Raw genomic sequence first — 16,204 nt, 5'->3', positions numbered from 1 at the left:
CCGAAACGACGAAAAACAACGCCCAACGAAGCTTGACGGGCATTAAGTCGTTTGGCAGAACGGATGTACTCAAGGTTCTTATGGTCTGTCCAAACGACAAAAGGAACGGTCGCCCCCTCCAACCACTGTCGCCATTCGCCTAGGGCTAAGCGGATGGCGAGCAGTTCACGGTTACCCACATCATAGTTGCGCTCAGATGGCGACAGGCGATGAGAAAAATAAGCGCAAGGATGAACCTTATCGTCAGACTGGAAGCGCTGGGATAGAATGGCTCCCACGCCTACCTCTGAAGCGTCAACCTCGACAATGAATTGTCTAGTGACGTCAGGAGTAACGAGGATAGGAGCGGACGTAAAACGTTCTTTTAGAAGATCAAAAGCTCCCTGGGCGGAACCGGACCACTTAAAACACGTCTTGACAGAAGTAAGAGCTGTGAGAGGGGCAGCAACTTGACCGAAATTACGAATGAAACGCCGATAGAAATTAGCGAAACCTAAAAGCGCTGCAACTCGACACGTGACCTTGGAACGGGCCAATCACTGACAGCTTGGACCTTAGCGGAATCCATCTGAATGCCTTCAGCGGAAATAACGGAACCGAGAAAAGTAACGGAGGAGACATGAAAAGAGCACTTCTCAGACTTTACGTAGAGACAATTCTCTAAAAGGCGCTGTAGAACACGTCGAACGTGCTGAACATGAATCTCGAGTGACGGAGAAAAAATCAGGATATCGTCAAGATAGACAAAAACAAAGATGTTCAGCATGTCTCTCAGAACATCATTAACTAATGCCTGAAAAACAGCTGGCGCATTGGCGAGACCAAACGGCAGAACCCGGTACTCAAAATGCCCTAACGGAGTGTTAAACGCCGTTTTCCACTCGTCCCCCTCTCTGATGCGCACGAGATGGTAAGCGTTACGAAGGTCCAACTTAGTAAAGCACCTGGCTCCCTGCAGAATCTCGAAGGCTGATGACATAAGGGGAAGCGGATAACGATTCTTAACCGTTATGTCATTCAGCCCTCGATAATCCACGCAGGGCGCAGAGTACCGTCCTTCTTCTTAACAAAAAAGAACCCCGCCCCGGCCGGAGAGGAAGAAGGCACTATGGTACCGGCGTCAAGAGACACAGACAAATAATCCTCGAGAGCCTTACGTTCGGGAGCCGACAGAGAGTATAGTCTACCCCGAGGAGGAGTGGTCCCCGGAAGGAGATCAATACTACAATCATACGACCGGTGAGGAGGAAGGGAGTTGGCTCGGGACCGACTGAAGACCGTGCGCAGATCATGATATTCCTCCGGCACTCCTGTCAAATCGCCAGGTTCCTCCTGAGAAGTAGGGACAGAAGAAACGGGAGGGATGGCAGACATTAAACACTTCACATGACAAGAAACGTTCCAGGATAGGATAGAATTACTAGACCAATTAATAGAAGGATTATGACATACTAGCCAGGGATGACCCAAAACAACAGGTGTAAACGGTGAACGAAAAATCAAAAAAGAAATAGTCTCACTGTGGTTACCAGATACTGTGAGGGTTAAAGGTAGTGTCTCAAATCTGATACTGGGAAGATGACTACCATCTAAGGCGAACATGGGCGTAGGCTTCTCTAACTCTCTGAAAGGAATGTCATGTTTCCGAACCCATGCTTCGTCCATGAAACAACCCTCAGCCCCAGAGTCTATCAAGGCACTACATGTAGCACCCGAACCGGTCCAGCGTAGATGGACCGACAAAGTAGTACAGGATCTTGATGGAGAGACTTGAGTAGTTGCGCTCACCTGTAGCCCTCCGCTTACAGATGAGCTCTGGCTTTACTGGACATGAATTAACAAAATGTCCAGCAACTCCATAATAGAGGCACAGGCGGTTGGTGATCCTCCGTTCCCTCTCCTTAGTCGAGATGCGAATCCCTCCCAGCTGCATGGGCTCAGACTCTGAGCCAGAGGAGGGAGATGGTTGCGATGCGGAGCAGGGAAACACCGTTGATGCGAGCTCTCTTCCACGAGCCCGGTGACGAAGATCTACCCGTCGTTCTATGCGGATGGCGAGAGCAATCAAAGAGTCCACATCTGAAGGAACCTCCCGGGAGAGAATCTCATCCTTAACCACTGCGTGGAGTCCCTCCAGAAAACGAGCGAGCAGCGCCGGCTCGTTCCACTCACTAGAGGCAGCAAGAGTGCGAAACTCAATAGAATAATCCGTTATGGACCGTTCACCTTGGCATAAGGAAGCCAGGGCCCTAGAAGCCTCCCTACCAAAAACTGAACGGTCAAAAACCCGAATCATCTCCTCTTTAAAGTTCTGGAACTTGTTAGAGCAATCAGCCCTTGCCTCCCAGATAGCTGTGCCCCATTCTCGAGCCCGGCCAGTAAGGAGTGAAATGACGTAAGCAACCCGAGCTCTCTCTCTAGAGTATGTGTTGGGTTGGAGAGAGAACACAATCTCACACTGCGTGAGAAAGGAGCGGCACTCAGTGGGCTGCCCGGAGTAGCAAGGTGGGTTATTAACCCTAGGTTCTGGAGGCTCGGCAGGCCAGGAAGTAACAGGTGGCACGAGACGTAGACTCTGGAACTGTCCAGAGAGGTCGGAAACCTGAGCGGCCAGGTTCTCCACGGCATGGCGAGCAGCAGACAATTCCTGCTCGTGTCTGCCGAGCATGGCTCCTTGGATCTCGACGGCAGTGTAACGAGCGTCTGAAGTCGCTGGGTCCATTCCTTGGTCGGTTCCTTCTGTCATGCAGGTGAAAGAGGACCCAAAAGCGACTTGGCGAAAACAGAGTCTTTAATCCAGTAAAGTAAATACAAACAAAAAACACAACTTTCACTCGAAATGACGAGGACAAACTGGAGACTCGATCTTGAACAGCAGGTGAACAGCAGGTTGCCTCGGGAAGGCACTTGAACCAGACAGACTCAGACACCTGCTCACCACGCAGCATCTGAGGAAAACACGACACGACAGGGCGATACACAAACACAGCACGGTGAATTCTAGACAAGGAACCGACAGGACAGGAACGGAACACAAAGGAAGAAATAGGGACTCTAATCAGGGGAAAGGATCGGGAACAGGTGTGGGAAGACTAAATGATTGATTAGGGGAATAGGAACAGCTGGGAGCAGGAACGGAACGATAGAGAGAAGAGAGAGCGAGAGAGTGAGAGAGGGAGGGGAGAGAGAGGGATAGAAAGAGGGAAAGAACCTAATAAGACCAGCAGAGGGAAACGAATAGAATGGGAAGCACAGGGACAAGACAAGATAATAAATGACAAAACATGACAGTACCCCCCACTCACCGAGCGCCTCCTGGCGCACTCGAGGAGGAATCCTGGCGGCAACGGAGGAAATCATCAATGAGTGAACGGTCCAGCACGTCCCGAGACGGAACCCAACTCCTCTCCTCAGGACCGTAACCCTCCCAATCCACTAAGTATTGGTGACCCCGTCCCCGAACGCATGTCCATGATCTTATGTACCTTGTAAATAGGTGCGCTCTCGACAAGGACGGGAGGGGGAGGGAAGACGAACGGGGGTGCGAAGAAAGGGCTTAACACAGGAGACATGGAAGACAGGATGGACGCGACGAAGATGTCGCGGAAGAAGCAGTCGCACAGCGACAGGATTGACGACCTGGGAGACACGGAACGGACCAATGAACCGCGGAGTCAACTTACGAGAAGCTGTCGTAAGAGGAAGGTTGCGAGTGGAAAGCCACACTCTCTGGCCGCAACAATACCTTGGACTCTTAATCCTGCGTTTATTGGCGGCTCTCACAGTCTGTGCCCTGTAACGGCAAAGTGCAGACCTCACCCTCCTCCAGGTGCGCTCACAACGTTGGACAAACGCTTGAGCGGAGGGAACGCTGGACTCGGCAAGCTGGGATGAGAACAGAGGAGGCTGGTAACCCAGACTACTCTGAAACGGAGATAACCCGGTAGCAGACGAAGGAAGCGAATTGTGAGCGTATTCTGCCCAGGGGAGCTGTTCTGCCCAAGACGCAGGGTTTCTGAAAGAAAGGCTGCGTAGTATGCGACCAATCGTCTGATTGGCCCTCTCTGCTTGACCGTTAGACTGGGGATGAAACCCGGAAGAGAGACTGACGGACGCACCAATCAAACGACAGAACTCCCTCCAAAACTGTGACGTGAATTGCGGGCCTCTGTCTGAAACGGCGTCTAACGGGAGGCCATGAATTCTGAATACATTCTCGATAATGATTTGTGCCGTCTCCTTAGCGGAAGGAAGTTTAGCGAGGGAATGAAATGTGCCGCCTTAGAGAACCTATCGACAACCGTAAGAATCACAGTCTTCCCCGCAGACAAAGGCAGACCGGTAATGAAGTCTAGGGCGATGTGAGACCATGGTCGAGAAGGAATGGGGAGCGGTCTGAGACGACCGGCAGGAGGAGAGTTACCCGACTTAGTCTGCGCGCAGTCCGAACAAGCAGCCACGAAGCGGCGCGTGTCACGCTCCTGAGTCGGCCACCAAAAGCGCTGGCGAATAGACGCAAGAGTGCCTCGAACACCGGGATGACCAGCTAACTTGGCAGAGTGAGCCCACTGAAGAACAGCCAGGCGAGTGGAAACAGGAACGAAAAGGAGGTTACTAGGACAAGCGCGCGGCGGCGCAGTGTGCGTGAGTGCTTGCTTAACCTGTCTTTCAATTCCCCAGACTGTTAACCCGACAACACGCCCATAAGGAAGAATCCCCTCGGGATCAGTAGAAGCCACAGAAGAACTAAACAGACGGGATAAGGCATCAGGCTTGGTGTTCTTGCTACCCGGACGGTAAGAAATCACAAACTCGAAACGAGCGAAAAACAACGCCCAACGAGCTTGACGGGCATTAAGTCGTTTGGCAGAACGGATGTACTCAAGGTTCTTATGGTCTGTCCAAACGACAAAAGGAACGGTCGCCCCCTCCAACCACTGTCGCCATTCGCCTAGGGCTAAGCGGATGGCGAGCAGTTCACGGTTACCCACATCATAGTTGGGACAGAAAAAATGGGAGGGATGGCAGACATTAAACACTTCACATGACAAGAAACGTTCCAGGATAGGATAGAATTACTAGACCAATTAATAGAAGGATTATGACATACTAGCCAGGGATGACCCAAAACAACAGGTGTAAAAGGTGAACGAAAAATCAAAAAAGAAATAGTCTCACTGTGGTTACCAGAAACTGTGAGGGTTAAAGGTAGTGTCTCAAATCTGATACAGGGAAGATGACTACCATCTAAGGCGAACATGGGCGTAGGCTTGTCTAACTGTCTGAAAGGAATGTCATGTTTCCGAGCCCATGCTTCGTCCATGAAACAACCCTCAGCCCCAGAGTCTATCAAGGCACTGCATGTAGCACCCGAACCGGTCCAGCGTAGATGGACCGACATAGTAGTACAGGATCTAGATGGAGAGACCTGAGTAGTAGCGCTCACCAGTAGCCCTCCGCTTACTGATGAGCTCTGGCTTTTACTGGACATGAATTGACAAAATGTCTATCAAATCCACAATAGAGGCACAGGCGGTTGGTGATCCTCCGTTCCCTCTCCTTAGTCGAGATGCGAATACCTCCCAGCTGCATGGGCTCAGTCTCTGAGCCAGAGGAGGGAGATGGTTGCGATGCGGAGCAGGGAAACACCGTTGACGCGAGCTCTCTTCCACGAGCTTGGTGACGAAGATCTACCCGTCGTTCTATGCGGATGGCGAGAGCAATCAAAGAGTCCACACTGGAAGGAACCTCCCGGGAGAGAATCTCATCTTTAACCACTGCGTGGAGTCCCTCCAGAAAACGAGCGCGCAGCGCCGGCTCGTTCCAGTCACTAGAGGCAGCAAGAGTGCGAAACTCAATAGAGTAATCCGTTATGGATCGATCACCTTGGCATAGGGAAGCCAGGGCCCTAGAAGCCTCCCTACCAAAAACTGAACGGTCAAAAACCCGAATCATCTCCTCTTTAAAGTTCTGGTAATTGTTTGAACAATCAGCCCTTGCCTCCCAGATAGCTGTGCCCCACTCTCGAGCCCGGCCAGTAAGGAGTGAAATGACGTAAGCAACCCGAGCTCTCTCTAGAGTATGTGTTGGGTTGGAGAGAGAACACAATATCACACTGGGTGAGAAAGGAGCGGCACTCCTTGGGCTGCCCGGAGTAGCAAGGTGGGTTATTAACCCTAGGTTCCGGAGGCTCGGCAGACCAGGAAGTAACAGGTGGCACGAGACGAAGACTCTGGAACTGTCCAGAGAGGTCGGAAACCTGAGCGGCCAGGTTCTCCATGGCATGACGAGCAGCAGACAATTCCTGCTCGTGTCTGCCGAGCATGGCTCCTTGGATCTCGACGGCAGTGTTACGAGCGTCTGTAGTCGCTGGGTCCATTCTTTGGTCGGATCCTTCTGTTATGCAGGTGAATGAGGACCCAAAAGCGACTTGGCGAAAACAGAGTCTTTAATCCAGTTAAAGGAAATAGCAATACTCCTAGACAAATCGGAGCGGTAAATAAAGCATAAAAAACAATTCCACTCGTAATCACGAGAACTGACTGGAGACTCGATAATAAACTGCAGGTTGCCTCGGGAAGGCACTTGACCGTAGCAGACTCAGACACCTGCTCACCACGCAGCATCTGAGGGAAACACGACACGACAGGGCGATACAAAGACACAGCACAGTGAACAATATACAAGGATCCGACAGGGCAGAAACGGAAAACAAGGGGAGAAATAGGGACTCTAATCAGGGGAAAAGATAGGGAACAGGTGTGGGAAGACTAAATGATTGATTAGGGGAATAGGAACAGCTGGGAGCAGGAACGAAACGATAGAGAGAAGAGAGAGAGGGAGGGAGAGAGAAAAAGGGGAACGAACCTAAAAAGACCAGCAGGGGGAAAACGAACAGAAGGAAAAGCAAAATGACAAGACAATATAAGACAAAACATGACAATTCCAGTTTTTTGTTTGTTTTTTAAAACTATTTTCTTCATAGTATAATAGTGAAGACATCTGTACTATGAAAAATCACATATGGAATCATGTAGTAACCAAAAAAGTGTTAAATAAATCAAAATATATTTTATATTTTAGATGCTTCAAAGTAGCCATTCTTTGCCTTGATGACAGCTTTGCACACTCTTGGCATTCTCTCAACAAGCTTCATAAGGAATACTTTTCCAACAGTCAGGAAGGAGTTCCAACACATGCTGAGCACTTGTTGGCAGCTTTTCCTTCACACTGCGGTTCAACTCATCCCAAACCATCTCAACTGGTTTGAGGTCGGATGATTGTGGAGGCAAGTACATCTGAAGCAGCACTCCATCACTATCCTTCTTGGTCAAATAGCCCTTTCACAGCCTGGACGTGTGATTTGGGTTACTGTCCCACTAAGAACAAACCAGATGGGATGGCGTATTGCTGCAGAATGCTGTGGTAGCCGTGCTGGTCAAGTGTGCCTTGAAATCTAAATAAATCACTGACAGCGTCACCAGCAAATCAACCCCACACCATCACACCTCCTCCTCCATGTTTCACGGTGGGGACCACATATGCGGAGATCATCAATTCACCTACTCTGTGTCTCACAAAAGACACGACGGTTGGACCAAAAATCTGAAGTGTGGACTCATCGGACTAAAGGACAGATTTCCACTGGTCTAATGTACATTGCTCGTGTTTCTTGGCCCAAGCAAGTCTCTTCTTCGTATCGGTGTTCTTTAGTGGAGGTTTCTTTGCAGCAATTCGACCATAAAGGCCTGATTCACTCTGATTCTTCTGTACAGTTGATGTTGAGATGTGTTTGTTACTTGAACTCTGTGAAGCATTTATTTGCCGCAGAGGTCACTCTGGGTCTTCCTTTCCTGTGGCGGTCCTCACAAGAAGCAGTTTCATCATAGCGCTTGTTGGCTTTTGCGACTGCACTTAAAGAAACTTTTAAAGTTCTTGAAATTTTCCGGATTGACTGACCTTCATGTCTTAACCTCTCTTGAGTAGGGGGCATTATTTTCAAGTCCGGATGAAAGAGTGCCCAAAGTAAACTGACTGTTACTCAGGCCAGAATCTAGGATATGCATATAATTGATAGATTATAGCCCTATTTAGATTATAGCCATGTTTAGGAGAAAAATGTCTAATTACAAAAGTTTAAAACAGTAACGACTTGATACAGTATAATATTATGCTATTCTCATTACAGATTCATGTTGCAACATAATGTTCTCGTGAGTACACCTGTCTTTCAACTACGTTCCTTTTCATACAGTAAAATATAATCTGTGTGTTTCATGAGTATCTCTCTCCCTGTAGGCCCCACCAGCTCCAGAGGACCAACTTGGACCCCCAACAGGACCAAGGATCTACCCAGGGCCAGGCTCCTGATGCTGGGTATAATAATCTGCAGCATGGTCAGTCTCTCATCCCAGACCACTGTCATTCTCCTCTCTGTAACTTCACATTCTGACTTTTCACCATTAACTTTATATATATGTTACCGTACTCTATGTCCCTAGGCAAGCTGAGGGAAAACAAACCTATTAATATTTCTCTCTTCTTTGGCCAACAGGTGGCGCTAACGTCTCTGATACAATCACACCCTCAGACAGTAATGACAATGGTACTGGGAAAGATAGGGGGATACCTAGTCAGTTGTACATAACTGAATGCCTTCAAATGAAATATGTCTTCCGCATGTAACCCTACCCCTCTGAATCAGAGAGATGCGGTTGGCTGCATTAATCGACATCCACGTCTTCGGAGCCTGGGGAACAGTTGGTTAACTGCCTTGATCAGGGGCAGAATGACAGATTTGTACCTTGTCAATTCAGGGATTCGATCCAGCAAACTTTCGGTTACTGGCCCAGCAACCTTTTGGTTACTAAGCACTAGGCTACCTGTATGTTAAATTTGGCATGAATACAGTATAGAGTTGTTGCTGCTCTTCTTCATATGTTTAATATGACTAGCATACTAACACTAAGTAGAGATATTAGTGTATTACCTGTATATTTCAGATGCTGGTGCTGCTACTGCTGAATCAAGTGATGTGATGTACAGATTCAAAACAGAAAGTTGGACAAGAAAAGGAAAAGTAACTCAACTGTTACAAATTCATACAAAATGTAGCAGTGTTTTTTACTCATCAGATGTGATAAAAACAAACAAATGATCTCCCCCTCCTTCTTTTGGACAGCTGATCCAAAAGAAAATCCAGTCTATTCTGAGGTCAAGACAGGGAAGACCACAGTTGAGACCAATTCTACAGGTTGGCAGTCAGTGAAATCTACATGTGTGATTTTGGAGTTTCGAAAAAATGTAGAATATTCAATAAGCTAATTCCTTAATTTGTTGACTGGAAATGTCAATTTTCAGCAGCAACTGGACCTGTTGATGTGAATTATGTTGAGGTTGAGCTTAAACAGAAGGCCAAAGCCAAGAAGAAGAAAGGTAAGACTGGACATCCCCCCTTCCGTATTCCCCCTATCATAACCTCACACCTCTTTGACCCCATATTGAATAGCTGCATAATATTCTGTATATAACTGTTATATTATTCTGATGTTTTATCCTCACCCCTGACAGAAACAGCAACCCCACCTGAGACAGATTCAGTCTATTCTCAATTGAAGCCAGGTACAGCCTCAGATAAGACTAATAGCCATATGCTATTGATACTTAATATGATACTAATATGGAACTAATGCTCTGATATCAAAGAATAATGTGTCTCTTTAAAGAATGTCTCTTTGTTTAATTATTAAGAGTTTGTTTGACTGCATGTCCTAAACAACTTTGTGTGGTGAAATGTTGCAGGTACTTGAGGGGGAAGGGATGGAGGGATTGAGTAATGGAGGGATGAAAGGATGGAGGGATGGAAGAACACACCATCCGAGGAGGAACCTGGAATATGGCTTTTGTACGCTCAACACACATACACAAACACACACAAAATAACACCTTGTTATTACCTATTTTATTTACTTATTTTATTGTATTTAAGCATGGTTTAATTGTGTTTTATTGTAACTGTTATGCTGGTGAATGAGGACCCAAAAGCGACTTAACAGAAACAGTCTTTATTCCAGTCTTAAACAAAAACGATAATCCTGGATATTATCTTAGGTAAATACAAAACAGGAAAACTGAAATCCACTCATCAGTAGAGAGGAACGACTGGAGATGCGACCACAGACTGCAGGTCGCTTCGGGAAGGCGCAGGCCGTAGCTGAACTAGACACCTGCTCACACGCAGCATCTGAAGAAGGCAAAAACACGACGGAACAAGAACACAACACAGCAAACATCAAACAAGGATCCGACAAGGACAGAAGCGGAAAACAGAGGGAGAAATAGGGACTCTAATCAGAGGGCAAAATAGGGGACAGGTGTGAAAGAGTAAATGAGGTAGTTAGGAGAATGAGGAACAGCTGGGAGCAGGAACGGAACAATAGAGAGAGAGAGCGAGAGAGGGAGAGAGGGAGGGGGAGAGAGAGGGATAGAAAGAGGGAAAGAACCTAATAAGACCAGCAGGGGGAAACGAATAGAAGAGGAAGCACAAGGACAAGACATGACAATATATGACAAAACATGACAGTACCCCCCCACTCACCGAGCGCCTCCTGGCGCACTCGAGGAGGAACCCTGGCGGCAACGGAGGAAATCATTGATCAACAAACGGTCCAGCACGTCCCGAGAAAGAACCCAACTCCTCTCCTCAGGACGTAACGGGAGACGATGAAGAGGGAATCTAGGGCTATTACTCTTATAAAAATGAGACACGGGTAGAGAACTGTAAGCGTTAGAGCAATCAGGACCAAACAGGCCAGGAGAGTAACAACTAGGGACAGACTGAGACACAGCAAGGCTAAGACCAGGAACAGGAGAGAGGCGGTGGCTGTGAACAGACTGAGACACAGCAAGTGCAGGAGCAGGACCAGGAGAGATGTGGTGGCAGGGGACATACTGAGACACAGCAAGGGCAGGAGAGATGCGGTGGCTGGGGACAGACTGAGACCCAGCAAGGCCAGGAGCAGAAGCAGAAAAAAAGTTACCGGACTTATTCTGCGCGCAGTCCGAACAAGCAGCCACGAAACAGCGCGTGTCACGCTCCTGAGTAGGCCACCAAAACCGCTGGCGAATAGAAGCAAGCGTACCCCGAACGCTGGGGTGGCCAGCTAACTTGGCAGAGTGAGCCCACTGAAGAACAGCCAGACGAGTAGAGACAGGAACGAAAAGAAGGTTACTAGGACAAGCGCGCGGCGACGGAGTGTGAGTGAGTGCTTGCTTGACCTGTCTCTCAATTCCCCAGACATTCAACCCGACAACACGCCCCTCAGGGAGAATCCCCTCGGGGTCGGTAGACGCTACAGAAGAACTGAAGAGACGGAATAAAGCATCAGGCTTGGTGTTCTTAGTACCCGGGCGATAAGAAATCACGAACTCGAAACGAGCGAAAAACAACGCCCAACGAGCTTGACGCGCATTGAGTCGTTTGGCAGAACGGATGTACTCAAGGTTCTTTTGGTCAGTCCAAACGACAAAAGGAACGGTCGCCCCCTCCAACCACTGTCGCCATTCGCCTAGGGCTAAACGGATGGCGAGCAGTTCGCGGTTAGCCACATCATAGTTACGTTCCGACGGCGACAGGCGATGAGAAAAATACGCGCAAGGGTGGACCCCATCGTCAGTATGGGAGCGCTGGGACAGAATGGCTCCCACGCCCACCCCCGACGCGTCTACCTCGACAATGAACTGTTTAGTGACGTCAGGTGCAACAAGGATAGGAGCGGATGCAAAACGCTTCTTGAGATCAGTACAACAATCATACGACCGGTGAGGAGGAAGGGAGGTGGCTCTAGACCGACTGAAGACCGTGCGCAGATCATGATATTCCTCCGGCCCTCCTGTCAAATCACCAGGTTCCTCCTGTGAAGAGGGAGCAGAAGAAACAGGAGGAATAGCAGACATTAAACATTTCACATGACAAGAAACGTTCCAGGAAAGGATAGAATTACTAGACCAATCAAAAGAAGGATTATGACACACTAGCCAGGGATGACCCAAAACAACAGGTGTAAAAGGTGAATGAAAAATCAAAAAAGAAATGGTCTCACTATGGTTACCAGATACTGTGAGGGTTAAAGGTAGTGTTTCACATAATATACTGGGGAGAGGACTACCATCCAAGGCGAACATGACCGTGGGCTCCCCTAACTGTCTGAGAGGAATGTCATGTTCCCGAGCCCAGGCTTCGTCCATAAAACAGCCCTCCGCCCCAGAGTCTATTAATGCACTGCAGGAAGCTGCCGATCCGGTCCAGCGTAGATGGACCGGCAAGGTAGTACAGGTACTTGACGGAGAGGACAGAGTAGTAGCGCTTATCAGTCGCCCTCCACTTACTGATGAGCTCTGGCGTTTAACTGGACATGAAATGACAAAATGACCAGCGGAACCGCAATAGAGACAGAGGCGGTTGGTGATTCTCCGTTCCCTCTCCTTAGTCGAGATGCGAATACCCCCCAGCTGCATGGGCTCAACACCTGAGTCAGTGGGGAAAGATGGTAGTGTCGGGGAGAGGGGGGACACAGTTAACGCGAGCTCTCTTCCATGAGCTCGGTGACGAAGATCTACCCGTCGTTCAATGCGAATAGCGAGTTCAATCAAAGAATCCACGCTGGATGGAACCTCCCGGGAGAGAATCTCATCCTTAACCTTAGCGTGGAGTCCCTCCAGAAAACGAGCGAGCAACGCCTGCTCGTTCCAGTTACTGGAGGCAGCAAGAGTGCGAAACTCTATAGAGTAATCCGTTATGGATCGATTACCTTGACATAGGGAAGACAGGGACCAGGAAGCTTCTTTCCCAAAAACAGAACGATCAAAAACCCGTATCATCTCCTCTTTAAAGTTCTGATACTCGTTAGTACACTCAGCCCTTGCCTCCCAGATAGCTGTGCCCCACTCCCGAGCCCGTCCAGTAAGGAGTGATATGACGTAGGCGATCCGAGCTCTCTCTCTTGAGTATGTGTTGGGCTGGAGAGAGAACACAATATCACACTGGGTGAGAAAGGAGTGGGCTGCCCAGAGTAACATGGTGGGTTATTAACCCTAGGTTCCGGAGACTCGGAAGACCAGGAAGTAGCTGGTGGCACGAGACGAAGACTCTGAAACTGTCCTGAGAGGTCGGAGACCTGAGCGGCCAGGGTCCCAACGGCATGACGAGCAGCAGACAATTCCTGCTCGTGTCTGCCGATCATCGCTCCCTGGAACTCGACAGCAGAGTAGAGAGAATCCGTAGTCGCTGGGTCCATTCTTGGTCGGATCCTTCTGTTATGCTGGTGAATGAGGACCCAAAAGCGACTTAACAGAAACAGAGTCTTTATTCCAGTCTTCAACAAAAACGATAATCCTGGATATTATCTTAGGTAAATACAAAACAGGAAAACTGAAATCCACTCGTCAGTAGAGAGGAACGACTGGAGATGCGACCACAGACTGCAGGTCGCTTGGGGAAGGCGCAGGCCGTAGCTGAACTAGACACCTGCTCACACGCAGCATCTGAAGAAGGCAAAAACACGACAGAACAAGAACACAGCACAGCAAACATCAAACAAGGATCCGACAAGGACAGAAGCGGAAAACAGAGGGAGAAATAGGGACTCTAATCAGAGGGCAAAATAGGGGACAGGTGTGAAAGAGTAAATGAGGTAGTTAGGAGAATGAGGAACAGCTGGGAGCAGGAATGGAACAATAGAGAGAGAGAGCGAGAGAGGGAGAGAGGGAGGGGGAGAGAGAGGGATAGAAAGAGGGAAAGAACCTAATAAGACCAGCAGGGGGAAACGAATAGAAGAGGAAGCACAAGGACAAGACATGACAATATATGACAAAACATGACAGTAACAGCTTTTTTTATTATAAGGTGTAATGATGATGGATCTTATCTGTAATTGTGTCTGCTTTGTATTGTGTATTGAATTGTGATGTTGATTTCTATCTGTCATTCAGATGATAGAATAAAATATCTGTACATGAATTTCCAAAAAGAATTATTCACGTTTTCTTCTAATGGCCTGTACTTTTACAATGTCTTTGCGTTGTGCTTTATTAATAAACTTTTTTTTCTCCACCAGATGGCATGAGTGCTTTCTTACAGTAAATGGATATTGTCATCATCATCAACTTTTCTCTAAAACCTCATTTGATCTTACCTCCTTTCAGCCTAGTATAGATCTCAGACTCCACAATGTGTGAGTTAAAGGGCAATCTGCTATTTCTCCATCCATTTTTGGACTTAATTACATTGAATCTTGAAGAATATAACATAAATGCCCCATGAGCAAAGGTCAAATGCTGCACCCCATCAGCTGAAGACCCATTGAGATTTTCAGAATTACTTTTTGGGGAAGAGTGTGCCTGAAAATAATAGTTCCTCTCGGTTTTATTATGTTATATACTCTGCAGGGGTTCTGAGAATATAGTAACCTACATATGAATGGCAACCTGTTCTCCCATATTGCCTCCTCATCCTACAGACAGATCATGACGATTAATGACATTAGTGGTGTGTGACTCTTACTGCTATTTCCAGTGTCCCTGCATGGTCTGGAAGGTCACTGTTCCAGTTAGAGGGTTTCTGTGTCTCTGTGTTTATGTCTATGTGGTGAGACAGACAGCCGGCAGCCAGGTCATTGTCACTGCTCCTGAGAAACAGTCACAGGAAGTGGCATCACCACAAGATGTTACCTGAAACGTAGAAGGGGGGCCTCTATCAGTAACCTGAGACCTACTGCCTTCCGATAAAGTTGGTAGGTGTTCCATGTCCCTCAGCCACACTGACCAATGAGCATGCAGAAGAAGTCATGCAAACACTTCTGCAGGCATATGACGACAAGCGGAAACTGCACAGACACTTATGACATTTTTGCTCTCTCTCGCTCTCTCTAATCCCCGCTCTCACACTCTCTCTCCCCCCTCACTCTTAGTCTTTCTTTCTCTATCTCGCTCTCTCTCTTCGCCTGAGCACTCTATCTACCTACTTTCTCTTTCTCTGCAACATTGAGTGGTCTGCTCATAAAGTAACAAAGCTACCGGTATCTGTGAAACACCACGGCCATTAACCACACAACCAGCAGCAGCTAGGAAACACATGCTCCAAAACCACCACCATCAGACTGATCAACACAGTGACAGACCTCAAACACACCCACGCTTCATCTTCTAACTCTCAAGCTGAGTGAAGGGTTATTTTCAGAGAGCAACTATAGAATGTGACTTCTTTTTCAGCTAACATACAGGAATTATTTTATAGAACAGCAGCCCTCATCAAAATGAAGTCTCTGCTCTTTCTCTACTCTTTCTTCTCTGTGTGTTTTGGATAGTCAACTGCTAGCTAACAGTGACAGTGATATATAATGACATACAGCTAGAGGAAATTGTCATACAACACCTTAAAGAGATGTCTGGTGGTCCCTTCTCCTGCTTCTCCAACCTGGGAATACTACTTCTCCTACTCAATAACCTCTAACTATGTTAAGTTTTGTATCTATTTATTTATTTAACATTTTAAACACAATAAAATCACAATACAACCATCAACGAGGATGACACAAACAAGTTTAAAACCTGTTAAGACTCTAGGGGCAGTATTTCATTTTTGGATAAAAAGACGTGCCCGTTTTAAGCGCAATATTTTGTCACGAAAAGATGCTCGACTATGCTTGGAATTGATAGTTTTGGAAAGAAGACACTCTGACGTTTCCAGAACTGCAAATATTTTCACTGTGAGTGCCTTAGAACTAAAGCTACAGGCAAAACCAAGATGTTTGAGCGACCAGGAAATGAACAGGATTTTTGAGGGTACGTTTTCCATGATCGCCTTATATGGCTGTGAATGCGACAGGAATGAACGGACACTTTCTAGCGTTTCCCCAAGGTGTCTGCAGCATTGTGACGTATTTGTAGGCATATCATTGGAAGATTGACCATAAGAGACTACATTTACCAGGGGTCCCGCACGGTGTCTGTGTGGAAATTGGTGCGCAAAAGTCACCTACCAGTATTTTTCCATCCGAATCAGAGAAGAATGCAGGCTTCTAGGACTGGCATTTCAATGAAGAGATATATGACAAAACACCTTGAGGATTGATTCAAACAACGTTTTCCATGTTTCAGTCGATATTATAGAGTTAATTCGGAAAAAAGTTTGACGTGTAGGTGACTG

The sequence above is a fragment of the Oncorhynchus gorbuscha genome, linkage group LG25 (assembly GCF_021184085.1).
Source record: "Oncorhynchus gorbuscha isolate QuinsamMale2020 ecotype Even-year linkage group LG25, OgorEven_v1.0, whole genome shotgun sequence".
NCBI classification, from domain to species: Eukaryota; Metazoa; Chordata; class Actinopteri; order Salmoniformes; family Salmonidae; genus Oncorhynchus; species Oncorhynchus gorbuscha.
The sequence above is the reverse complement of the archived record's forward strand: the minus strand, read 5'-3'. Positions refer to the sequence as shown.